The sequence below is a fragment of the Penaeus chinensis genome, chromosome 12 (genome assembly GCF_019202785.1).
Source record: "Penaeus chinensis breed Huanghai No. 1 chromosome 12, ASM1920278v2, whole genome shotgun sequence".
Lineage (NCBI taxonomy): Eukaryota > Metazoa > Arthropoda > Malacostraca > Decapoda > Penaeidae > Penaeus > Penaeus chinensis.
This window is the reverse complement of record NC_061830.1, coordinates 24,297,423-24,311,479: the sequence shown is the minus strand read 5'-3', so window position 1 is coordinate 24,311,479 and position 14,057 is coordinate 24,297,423.

Genomic DNA, 14,057 nt, shown 5'->3' with positions numbered 1-14,057 from the left:
CTGACCTGACCGGCGGTCGGCAGGAGCTCTCTGAAGTGACTGCCTTGACCTGGGTCGTCCTGAGCCTTAAGTACTGGTGGGTTCGTGCGGCACGCCCTCTGGGACCGCCGGCTGGCTTGGCCCAGCTAGGGCACGCCACGTTGGAGCTTGCCACGTGGGAGCTATTTATACATACTTATATTGGAGCTAGCCACGTGGGAGCTATTTTTACATACTTATATTGCTCGGCCACCTACGCACGCCTCGCCCTCGAGGCGTCTGATATTTGCCTCAAGGGTGACCCAACCTGGCTGGTTCTTGACTTGTAAACACTTCGTTCTTGTGTGTACTGTCCCTGATGCATCTTCGTGGCTGCTCGTCCCTGTCGTCGTCTTCATCTTGGTCCCTGGTAAATCCGTTCGTCCTCGACATCCACACGTCCTCGAAGGTCTCGCACAGGTCCTCCAGGCCTAACTCGGCGGCTTACTCGCTTAAATGACAGGACGAGGCAAGGGCGGAAAGGGGCTCGGAAAGGATGGCGCAAAGCGTCATCGCAAGGTGTTGCGTGATAACATAATGCACGTTCCCGCAGATCTCATCCAGATCCTTCTTGCTCGTACCGACGTCCTTGTTGTCCTCGTCAGGATCACGGGCGTCCGACAGGAAGCGTCCTCTTCGAGCTCCTGGAGGGTGAGTGGATCTGCGGCGTCCAGGCAAGTTCACAGCATTATGGGTCGACTGGTACCTGCTCTGGCGAGTTCCCGGTCCTAGTCTTTCTCGGTTTCTGGCGAACTTCCGGTGACGATTTCCACAGCGCCCGAAGGTGACCGTTTCTAGAGCAGGGCCTCCTTCGGTACTATGACAGATATCGTGAACAAGATTATAAACATAAGGGCCAAGATAGTAAGAGAAAAGAAAGACATCAGAGAAGAGCGGATGTTAAGCGCCACTAGCCGATTATTTATATAATTTGCATTTTTTATGGTTGAATTTTCGTTATTTTCGTCTTTTTTTTTTCATTTTGTGTTTTATTTTCACAAAGTTAAGGAAAAAATAAGGGAAACGACAAAGGCATCCGCAAGGATTTACTTGAACCAATTGTTGTAACGCAGAGAAGAAATGTATGTCACAAGTAACACATCACGACTTGACAAACTCGCGGGAGTGCATGAGAGTGTGTTTGTTTCTTTGTGTGTGTGTGTGTGTGTGTGTGTGTGTGTGTGTGTGTGTGTGTGTGTGTGTGTGTGTGTGTGTGTGTGTGTGTGTGTGTGTGATCAGAGTGACAGTTAATGAGAGTGAAAGTGACCTCACACAGACCGGACATGGGTGCCAAACACGGAAATTAACGTTCATTTTACACAAATGCAATTAACTAGCTATAGAAGTAATACAAAATTATTTCAAGTACTACATTGAATTTAACATTTAATGCTATGCGACCGAATGACGCACTAATGAATGGTGACGTGAAACAATTCGCGAGCGAATCTTCTCGGGGAAAAAAAATTCTGCCGAGGTAACATGTCATGGGGGGCTCTTTACCCTAATTTGCCGTACTTTATGAAGCGAAATGAGCTGGGAAAATATTAATGTGACATTCAGTATCTATTTAAGGACAGGCCCGGACAGCTGGTCAAAGGATAAGGGAAGAGTACCCCGGCCTGTCCCAGAATGATCTGAAACAGTCCGGCCCGGGAGCTGCACACACATCTTCCCTCTCCTCCCGTAGAAGCTGACGCCGTCTTCGCCACAAGCTACCCATTTCTACTACGTGTCTATTTCACAATAAAGCTGTTAAACAGATACTGAGTTTTCCTCTGGACCTGCCAGATAATATAGTGGTTTCTTGTATGATTGAATGAGAGACCATTATATACACACACACACACACACGTACATATTTGTATATGTGTGTATGTGCGAATGTTCTCTCTCAGGCTATAAACTTGTCTAAAATATTTAAAAAATGTCCTGGTGTAGTTTTCCCCTTCCTTCGATGGAAAACATCAAACATAACCTCATTTTAGCGAACCCCGGACGTCCGGAGTACGGGAGTGTGACGTCACATCTCGCTGATCAGCCAAAGGGAATGCCGCTGCCAGGCGCAAAAGGTACAGTGAAACTGTCGTACACCTCAATGTACTCACGGCGCAGTAGTAAGCACATCCAGGACAAAGTCCAACTGATGAAAAACTTGTATGCTTGATTCATCATCATTACTGCTCTTTACATTTACCTTAATGCCTTTCCCCTTTATCATTCATTTGTTTTGCACATGTTTATTGCAGTGTTTTTGTTACAACTTTAATAAAAAAAAGGCAAAAAGTTCTAATTTACTTGTTTTCAACCGTAAACATGAAAATAGAATACAAAATCATGGAAGTAAAGTCAAATAAAAATCGTTCCCACTTGTTCTTGTTTCAAATAAAAAGTTCTTGTTCACCGGTTTCAACAACATAAAATAAACATTATATATAAATGATTAGAACTAAAATGTTTTTTTTTTTTTTTTTTTTTTTTTTTTTTTTTTTTTTTTTTTTTACTAATTAATGTACTTCACTCTACACTCTAACCTAGATGCTGACAAAAGCAGAAAAAAAAATGCATAGGATGTCGCCCCCTACTTTCCCTTCGCTTCTCACCCAGGCGCGAAAAGTTTCAACTGTCATGTGGAGCTTACCGCTGTGGTTGGGCACCAGGTGGGTAGGAACTAAGGGCCGTACTATTAAAATTTCGGGAAAAGACTGGCGATCGCTTTACGATGCATCGCCTGGCATTAACGAAAGTAAGCCGACTATATATACACTACGGAACATTTTCGGCAGACGTTCCTTAGCCCGTGTTTTCGCTAGAATTACTATAGCAAGCTTTGAACGACGTCGGGAATTTGAATTTGTTAACTTAATGCTCAAATCACTATTAGAAAAAAAAAAAAAAAGCCTATGCATACAGTGGGAACCAAAATTTATTCAAAAGTTAAATGAATTAAAGAAAACTGGAACAATTGGAGGCATGTCATCAGAAAAAAATGTTTATGTTAAAACAACAAATTCAGCTTATTGCAATTAGACTTGCAACTATTTTAAACATGTCTAAAGGACATGGATGCCCCTGCGATAACCATTTCAAAGACGTATAAATATTATGATGGTATAATATTTCATAATAACCATGATTTATATCAAATAAGATTCCAAACATTCATCCAAAACCGAACAAAGATGGAACAAATACAAACTCAGAACTTTAGCTAACGCCCGATGTAGCTATTGATTGAATCGTATTTCACAGTGCATAAAATAGAGCACAAGACCCGGGAACAAATGAATAACCCTGGTGCTGCTAGGATATATGCGTTAATAAATGAAACCGTAATATTTTCATTGTTTATTACTCACAAGTTGCTGTGACACATTAAAATTCTCAGCAATGGTTAGCTAGAAGCTGCCTGTGGTCATCCATCGAAGTGTTGTCTTGAGCTCTATTCAGAGTGATCATTAAGGAAGGAGTTAAAAGAAACTCAAAATTTCAGAATTTGACATTTAAAACCATTCGTCGTTTTCTTATTATAGCAATTATAGCAAAAAAAAAAAATATATATATATATATAAATACATATACATATATACATATATATTTATGTATATATATATATATATATATATATATATATATATATATATATACGTACAGACACACACACAAACACGCACGCACGCACACACACACACACACACACACACACACACACACACACACACACACACACACACACACACACACACACACACACACACACACACACACACAGAGCACACACACACACATTTATGTATATATATGAATATATATACATATGTATGTATATATTTATCCCGTCACTGATGCAAGTTCTTGGTATGCTCTATTAGCTTGCAGCATTTACTTCTCTCTCTCTCTCTCTCTCTCTCTCTCTCTCTCTCTCTCTCTCTCTCTCTCTCTCTCTCTCTCTCTCTCTCTCTCTATTAATTAGGAGGTAGATTTTGAGTTTTCAAGATAATTCTACTGCATCCTGTTTAACTCTACTGAAGAATAACTACGATGGCGATGAAGGAGAGCGGTATAATTGGCTTTCGTAGTCGGGTGATGTTCCAATATGTTGTCTACCGCGAACGCCTGGCGAAACTGAAAGCGGAGTTTTGTGGTACGGAAACTGGATTAAGTTAACACATTTATATTTATATATATGTATATATATATATATATATGTGTGTGTGAGTGTGTGTGTGTGTGTGTGTTGTGTGTGTGTGTGTGTGTGTGTGTGTGTGTGTGTGTGTGTGTGTGTGTGTGTGTGTGTGTGTGTGTGTGTATGCATATATATATGTATGTATATACATATATATATACATATATACATATATATATAAATATACATACATGTATTCATACTTATAAATAAAAAAAATATATTTATACATATATGTATATAATTATTTACTTATATGTGTATATATATACATACATTCATATATTTATACTTATAAATGAATAGATAAAAGAGTTTATATATTTATTTATATGTATATATATGTATATAAATGTATTTATATGTACGTGTATATATATATAGTGTGTGTATATATGTATATACATATCCATATATATTTTCCTATTTATTTGTATATGTGTATATTTATACATATATTTATAAACATAAATATACATATATATATTCATATGTAAATACATATATATATATATATATATATATATATATATATATTTTCATATGTAAATACATATATATTCATATGTAAATACATATACATGTGTGTGTACATATATATGTATACATGTACATACATATGTATGGATATATATATATATATATATATATATATATATATATATATATACTTATTTATTTATATACATCTTCGCACACACGGACGGGCCTCGACGCAAGATGATTATCCTAAAAACCAAAAGGACCAAATTTTTCTAATAATTAATACATAACAAGTAATACAGATAATGTTATAAATCTTCCGTTAGCTTTATAAATGCATAGATATGTTTATAATTACTCTAAAAAAATTACTGACAATAGTTTTTATTTGCATCCTGTGAACTGGTTTGGGAAAGAACGTTCTATGTGTGGTTATCGCGGGCTCCCCTCAGCCCCCAGATTTCGTACCAAAGTTTCTGCCCAGTTAACCAAGTGTACGGCCAGAAACGCCGCGTACACAAGGCCAGTTGAAACGCCCCTTTAGCAACCGCTAAGGAATGCGACACCTCTCCGAAAGAGATACAAGAACCGCCTTTCTAACATCCTCTAACCCCAAACCCCATCCATACCCATTGCAACATTGTCCTAAATCCTCTTCTCCCATATCATCCGCCTTCCCCCAGCCCCTAAGCTGCAAGCCTACAATTTATGCACATTATAATAAATGGGCTCATTATAATGGAGTGAGTATGTGCGCTCATGCAGACGCTATTCAAACGTTTGTGCACGAGTATGAGCGCATATACACGGTAGTGCGCAGATGTACAGATAATTGCCTGTTCGTATCCATGTGTGTCTGTGTGTGTGTGTGAAAGAGAAGCAATATATACCTAAATATGTATATATGTGCATATATGCATATATGTTCATATAGGTGTATGTATATTAATGCATGTGTATGTGCGAGTATGTGCATGTATATGTACATATATGTTTTTGTGGAGGTGCGTATATATGTGTATATGTTTAAGTGTTTGTGCATATATGTGGGTATATGTATGTATGCATACATATATGAGTAGTTATGTGTGTATGTATGTGTACGAGTATGTATGTGTATGTATGTGGATATATGTATGTGTATATGTATATATGTGTATATATGTATGCATGTGTATGTATATCTATATATATATATACATATATGTGTGTATATATATATATGTGTGTGTGCATGTATGTATATGTATATTTGTATGGGTATTCATAGTCAAAGTCGTGCGCATATAAAGTGCGCATATGTTTATATATGTGTAAGTACGCGCATGGGTGAGTTGTGTACTCTTCCCTACGAAGATGTTCATTTAGCTAGCGAAAGAGTAAAAATAGGTAAAAAGACAGAAGGCGAAACCGTAGTGGGGAATCACGGAATAGGCACTAGGAATGAGAGGGGGCAAATGCTAGTCGACTTTGCGGAGGCTTGATCACTCAATATCATGAATACATTCTTCGAAAAAAGACTAGAGCGGAAATGGACATGGAAATCGCCATCAGACATCAAAAACGAAATTGACTTCAAAATTTCAAACAGGCGCGATATAATAAAAAATGTGGAAGTTATTTATAAAGTAAATGTTGGCAGCGACCATAGGTTGGTTAGAGGCCAAATTATATTAAACCTCAGAAGGGAAAGGAATAAACTCACACAAAAACCGCAGCCAAACTTAGCTAACTTGAAGACCAAAGCGACAGAATTTAGCATTACCATCCAAAACAGATATTCACTTCTCAGCAACGAAGATCTCAACATTGACCAAATCAACAAACAGTTCAATGACATAATAAAGGAAGCTGCTCTTGAAGTAGGCGGTAAGAACGTCAAACGAAACTCCAGTAAGCTCTCGATAGAAACTAAAGAACTTATGCAAAAACGCAGGGTCATGAAAACATCATCAAACAGAGACAAAATAGAATTAGCTGAACTAACAAAAACTATAAACAAAAAAGGGAGAGAAGATGTACGGAAATTCAATACTCAAATAATAAATGAAACAGTGATGTCAGGTACTAGTATGAAAACAGCTAAGAGGAGACTAGGAATAGGGAAAAATCAAATATATGCAATAAAGAAACCAGGAGATGTGACATATAATAAAAATGAAATCATAAGAGTAGTGGAAAACTTTTATAGGGAACTATACAACGCAAATGGACAGCCACGGATAGAAGCGAACGCGGTAATTAGAGTAATACCTAACATCACAACAGAAGAAATAAAGAGAGCGCTTAAAGACATGAAGAGAGGGAAAACACCAGGTGATAGACCTTATAATAGACGCAGGAGAAATTGCAACAGTAACACTAGCCAATCTTTTTAACAAATCAATGGAAAAATTCCGAAAGCCTGGAAAAATGCAACAATTATCTTGATTCATAAAAAAGCGGACAGAAGGGATTTAAAAAACCACCGACCCATAAGTCTCCTTTAGTTACATACGAACTGTTCACTAAAATCATCACAACTCGCATCTCTGACAGTCTGGATTCTAACCAGCCTAGAGAACAGGCAGGTTTCCGCAGTGGATTCTCAACAACATACCACATACACACGCTTACCCAAATAAGATTAAAAATAAACGAGTATAGGAAACCCCTGTGTATGGCATTCATCGATTACGAAAAGGCATTTGACTCTGTACAAATACCAGCAGTAGTAGAAGCTATTCGAAGACAAGGAGTAGAGGAGGTATATTGTAAAATATTATAAGATATATACGAAGATGGGACAGCAACCATCAAGCTCCACACAGAAACTGATAAAATCCCAATTAAGAAAGGTGTTAGACAGGGTGATACCATCTCACCAAAACTGTTTACAGCTTGCCTTGAGGACATTTTCAAGAAGCTAGAATGGACCGGGAAGGGTATCAAAATCGAGGACGAATACCTGAACAATCTAAGATTTGCAGATATTATTGCTCTCTTTAGTGAATCTGCAAATGAAATGCAGCAACTAATAAATGATCTGAATAGAGAAAGCCTGAAATTCGGACTTAGGACGAACAAGAAATGATAATGATTAAATGAGATAATGTTCAACAGAAGAGTTCAATTCGAACAGATAAATGTTCAAGGTGAAGCAATAGAGGTGGTAGACAAGAATATATACCTAGGGCAACTAGGATGGAGCGCCTTCGGCAAACACAGTAGCATACTAAGAGGCTTCTTGCCATTTAACCAATGCATCCTCCCAGTTATCACCTATGGATCAGAAACATGGACTACAACCAAATTACTGGAGAGGAAACTAATAAGTTCCCAGAGAGGGATGGAGAGGTTGAAGCTGGGAATTAGTCTAAGATGGACAAAGAAAGCAACAGACTGGATTATAGATAACATAAAGAGGCCAAGGGCCAGACCTATGAAAAGATGGCGCGACGAAATAACGAAATTTGGGGGCCAAGACTGGATGCAAAAAACGCAAGACAGACAAAGATGGAAAAGATTGGGAGAGGCCTACGTCCTGCAGTGGATTGACCCAGGCTAATGATGTTGATGATATATATATATATATATATACACACACACACACATACATATATATACATGTAAGTATATATGTATAAACATGCACATATACATATATATACATATAAATAAATATATAAATCTATTTATTCATGTATAAGTATAAATATATGTATGTATGTATATATATACATATAAATAAATAAATACATATTTAAATATCTTTTTATTTATTAGTATTAATATATTTATGTATATACATACATATATATACACATAAAACTTATATGTATGTATGTATATGTATATGCACATATGTAAACACAGTGTATATATATATATATAAATATACATATATAGAATTTATAGTATATATAAATGGCTCCCACGTGGCTGGCTGCCACGTGGTGCGCCCACGCTAGCCCAAGCCAACCGGCGGTACTGAAGCCCAGGATGACCCAGGTCAGAGAGAGTTCCTGCCGAGAGCCTTGCCAAGACTTGTACCCGCGTATGTATTATAGATGTGTTTACGCACTCTTCTCAATATAGAGCCATAAAATATCTGGTGGCAGGGTGGGCGTTGCGTCCTTTTGGCACACAACAGGGACTCACAGTCTCCGAGTCACTGTGTTGTGAGCCGTGCTAACGTTGGCTATCACTCCTGTTTATCACTGTTTAAAGGTGTTCGTCTAAAGAGCCTTTACAGTCTGATGGCAGGGTGGTTCGTTGCGTCCTTTCGGCTCGCAACATGGACACACAGCCTCTGGTTACCGCTCGAACCATTGCTCCCACGACGTCTTCAGAACCTGTTGTGAATACATATTTATCTTCCCCTAAATGTGTTAAGCCATATGTGCAGTTATGCTCACGCTGGTTTTGTTAGGTTAAAGTGCTAATTGACAGCAAATTGTACGCTTTTTGAGCCGGTGTGACCCACTGTTACGTCCGTTAAATAATGTAGGAATAGGGCTTCAGCTAGAATCGTGATTCGCTTATTAATCACACCCTGCTCACACTTTAGACGTCATTGCCATGTTTGGGTAAATCCCATCGATTTGTGATACATGATAAATATCCGTAGGACATTGCAAGAGCGCCCATCACAGACTCGCACCTAGAGTGGATTATATATAAATTTTCCCCGCTCGATTCGCTTCATGAAGTACGGCATTCTTGGGGTATAGACCCCCTCGTCAATGAAGTCTGCTTGTGCAGTTGACAATACCTCGGCAGATTGTTCCCCGAGAAGATTTGCTTGCGAATGTTTTTCACGTCACCATTCATTAGTGCGTCATTCTGTTGCATATCATTAAATGTTAAATTCAAGGTAGTAATTGAAATAATATTATATTACTTCCATAGCTAGTTTATTGCATTTGTGTTAAATGAACGTTATTTTCCGTGTTTGGCATTCACGTCCGGTCTGTGTGAGGTCACTTTCACTCTCATTAACTGTCACTCACACACACATACACATACACACACATACACACACACACACACACGCTCACGCACTCCCGCGAGTTTGTCAGTCGTGATATGTGACTTGTGACATACATTTCTTCTCTGCGTTATGACAATTGGTTCAAGTAAATCCTTACGGATTGCCGTTGTCGTTTCCCTTACTTATCCTCATTCTATCGAGAGACGGTTTGTTAGTTCAAGCTAGGTCTTTGCGGACCGCTACTGCCGTCTCTCTCTCTCCTATAATCTTGTGAAATAAAACACACACACACACAAAAACACGAAAATAACGAAAATTCGAACCATAAAAACTGCAAATTAAATAAATAATCGGCTAGTGGCGCTTAACATCCCCTCCTCTTTGTTGCCTCTCTTTTCTCTTACTATCTTGGCCCTTACGTGTATAATCTGGTTCACGATATCTGTCATGGCACCGAAGGAGGCCCTGCTGCAGAAACGGACACCTTCAGACTCTGTGGAAAACGTCACCGGAAGATCGCCAGAAATCGAGAAAGACTAGGATAATTATGTCCGTAGATCCAGTGAAGGACCAGAAACTCGCCAGACAGGTACCAGACGCCCCATGATGCTGTGGACGGTCGCTGCCTGGACGCCGCAGATCCACTCAACCTCCAGGAGCTCGTCACCCGAAGAGGACGCTTCCTGCCGGACGCCCGTGATCCTGACGAGGACAACAAGGACGTCGGTAAGAGCAAACAGCCGAGAAGGACCTGGATGAGATCTGCGGGAACGTGCATTGGGCGAGTAAGCCGACGAGTTAGGCCTGATCGAGGACTACGAGGACGAGTCCGAAGTCAAGGAGGACCTGTGCGAGACCTTCGAGGACGTGTGGATGTCGAGGACGGACGGATTTACCAGGGACCAAGATGAAGATGACGACATAGACGAGCAGCCATGAAGATGCACCAGAGACAGCACGCAAGAACGAAGTGTTTACAAGTCAAGAACCAGCCAGGTTGGGTCACCCTTGAGGCAAATATCAGGCGCCTCGAGGGCGAGGTGTTAGTAGGTGGCCGAGCAATATAGTATATATAAATGGCTCCCACGTGGTGCGCCCACGCTAGCCCAAGTTTAGCCGGCGGTCGTGGCGGGCCCACGCCACTCACCAGTACTGAAGCCCAGGATGACCCAGGTCAGAGAGAGTTCCTGCCGAGAGCCTGTTGGGTCAAGGCCGGCCGCTGAGCCAGCCGTCCGCCCCCCTCCGGGCTGACCGTACACTCAGCACTAAGCCTTTCAAAGACTGTGAATTATCTGTGTTGCTTACGCTTCTCAATAAAAGAGGTTAGCCAACTGTCCCCTTTTACTACTCCTGCTAACCAATTGTATAAGGTGTCTAATAGCCTTTACAGAGTTTATATATAAATCTATACATATGTATATGCATGTATAAATATATATATACATATACATATGTGTATATACATACGAATGTCTATATACATATATATACATATGTATATATATGTATGTATTTATATATACACATGTGTACATATATGTATGTATATATATATATACGTATGTATATAAACACATATGTGTGTATGTATATTATCTTCAATCATCATTTGGGAGCTAATGCTGGCAGGGGCACATAGCCGGATCTACCCTTCGCTTCCATCTACGAGGGTCCCTCATGGCGAGCCGCCAGGCAGGGGCCCGGTCAATCTCTAGTTCTTCACGACAGGTTTAATCGATCTGCTCAAGCCACGACTTACTCGGTCGTCCCACAGGCATCCTCCAGGGTTGTCTCGAACAGTGACAACCTGGTGGGCAGGGTAATCCTGCGGGAATCCAGCCAAGTGGCTGTATAGCCTAAGTTGGCGATTGCGGATTATGCAAGTAACAGGTCCTGTACCAGTATCAAGGTGCAACCGTTGGTTGGACATGTGGTCCCGCCAATTGCAACCCATGATCCAGCGCAAGGATCTGTTACAAAAGGCATCAAGATGAGATTCCAAAGCACAAGATACCATCCAGGTTTCACTACCATATTGTAAAACTGGCAGTTTCAGGGCTTTGAAGATACGTAGCTTGGTCCTTCTGCACAGGTACCGGCATCTCCAAATACTCTTGTCGACAGATTTCATGACCCCTGCTGCCAGACCAATCTGTTTACTGATTTCCTTGTCTGACAGCCCAGAGTCATGAACTGCACTGCCGAGGCATACAAAGCTCTCTGTGACCTCGATGTTTTCACCGCAAACATGTACCGACTGCACAGGGTCTCCTAGTAGGCCCCTAAAATCCTGGATCTTGGTCCAGGAGACCTCTAGCCCCAGGGGCTTTGCGTCATTGCTAAATGCATCAAGACCCGCCACTAGGGTTTCCAGAGATTCAGAGAGAATGGCAACATCATCAGCAAAGTCAAAGTATTTATATAAATATATAAATATATGCATATACATTCATATGTATTTCATATACACATACATATGAATATATGTGAGTGTGTGTTAATAGTTACAGTGCTATATGGTGCATTTATGGTGGTCATTAATATATAGAAATATGAGTATATACTTGGGTAACAAACATTTGCGCTTATTTTTTATTCAAGTTAATGCATGTTAATAGAGTATATAGTTCAAAAAAACTATTTTCCTCTTGTTTTATTTATTGATGATCAAACTTACACCTGTAATAGAGATGTGTGAATTTAATAGGAAAAAAATCAATTAATACCAATAACTAAAAAAAAAAAAAAAAAAAAAAAAATTATGAAAGCCAATAGAACCTCGCCTTCCATTGGCTTTCTTTAAGCGCTGACCCGATCCATTTCCGTTCGCCCTGCCAGACGTAGTGCTTCATCTGTGGAAACAGCCCCCGTGCCAGCCCAAACATACCCAAGGATTGACTACGCGGTAGCACAAAGATAGTTTATTTCATCGTTTATTGTGTTGTTGCTTCTAACTTTGTGAAGAATGAGGAAAAAATACCAAAGTGAACATGGGTTAAAGGGGTGTTTCAACTGGCCTTGTGTACGCACGTTTCTGGTCGTAGCTTGGTTATCTGGGCAGAATCGTAGCACTTTGGTACGCAATCTGAGGGCTGAGGGGAGCCCATGATAACCACACATAGAGCGTTCTTTCCCAAACCAATTCATGGGCTACTCCAGGGTGCAAATAAAAACTATTGTCCGCAATTTCTTTATAATAATTATAAACATCTCGATGCATTTACAAAGTTAACGGAAGATTTATAACATTATCTGTATTACTTGTTAAAATGGTTAAAGGCAAAATAAATGTGCTAGACATCTAAGGTCATGTAGCACTATAGTTAATGTTAGTGAAGGGTGTTTGGGTTAGTGATTAGTTGTTAAAGCTGCGTTAAAGGATTGGTAAGTGAATGGGTTAGGGTCGGATGAGGTAATGTAAAGGATTAGATCAAGTGAAGGATACATATGCGTTTGAGGAAGGAAAACAGGTTGTAAAAGCAGAAAGTGTGAGATTCTGTAAGGATGTCTGATAAGTTGGGATGTCTATGTAGGGAGGATAGGTGGGAGAAAGTAGAGGTACGAGCTGCTTCAAAACGTGGCCATGAATAGAATATGTGGGACTGAAAGAGGAACATTACATAAGGGACATAGGGGTGGATCGGATTGTGACATTAGATATGAGTGTGTTAGACGGGTGTGTCCAATGCGTAAGCGGGCGAGGGCCGTCTCCCAACGTCTGTTCCGATGGAATGGAGCTGACCAGGAGGAGATTGACAGTTTTACAGTATGTAATTTATTAGTGTGTAGACTTGACCAAAAAGATTGCCATCGATTATACAAGAAGGTCTTAAAGTGTGGATAATAATCCGTGGCTGGGATATGTGAGAAACGTGATTGGTTTGATGTGGACATAGCAGCGTAGCGTGCTAGAGTATCTGCTTGTTCTTTGCCGGGGATTCCAACATGGCTGGGTACCCAGCAAAATTTGATTGTTTTATGACGTGTGGACAGGTAGAACAACCAGTTCTGGATCTTACGAACTAGGGGGTTGGTCGTGTGTATTGACTTTATGAGGGTTAATGAGTTACGGGAGTCAGTAAAAATTGTATAAGAGGAAGAGGGTAGTGAGTATATGTGTTTTAAGGCAAAAAGGAGAGCATACAGCTCTGTAGTAAGGACACTGGATTCAGGTGGGAGGGGGTATTTGAAAGTACGAGTTGGGAAGATTACTGCAAAACCAGCACCGGAGGTGGTTTTGGAGCCGTCAGTGTAGACGGGAATACTGGAGGAATGAGTGGAGGCATGTTCAAGGAAATGGGTGAGAAGGACAGTAGGAGGAATATTTGATTTTGGTGGGTCAGGGTAGACAGAGGAGCAAATATGGGGGCAAGGTATAAGCCGTGGAGGGACTGAATG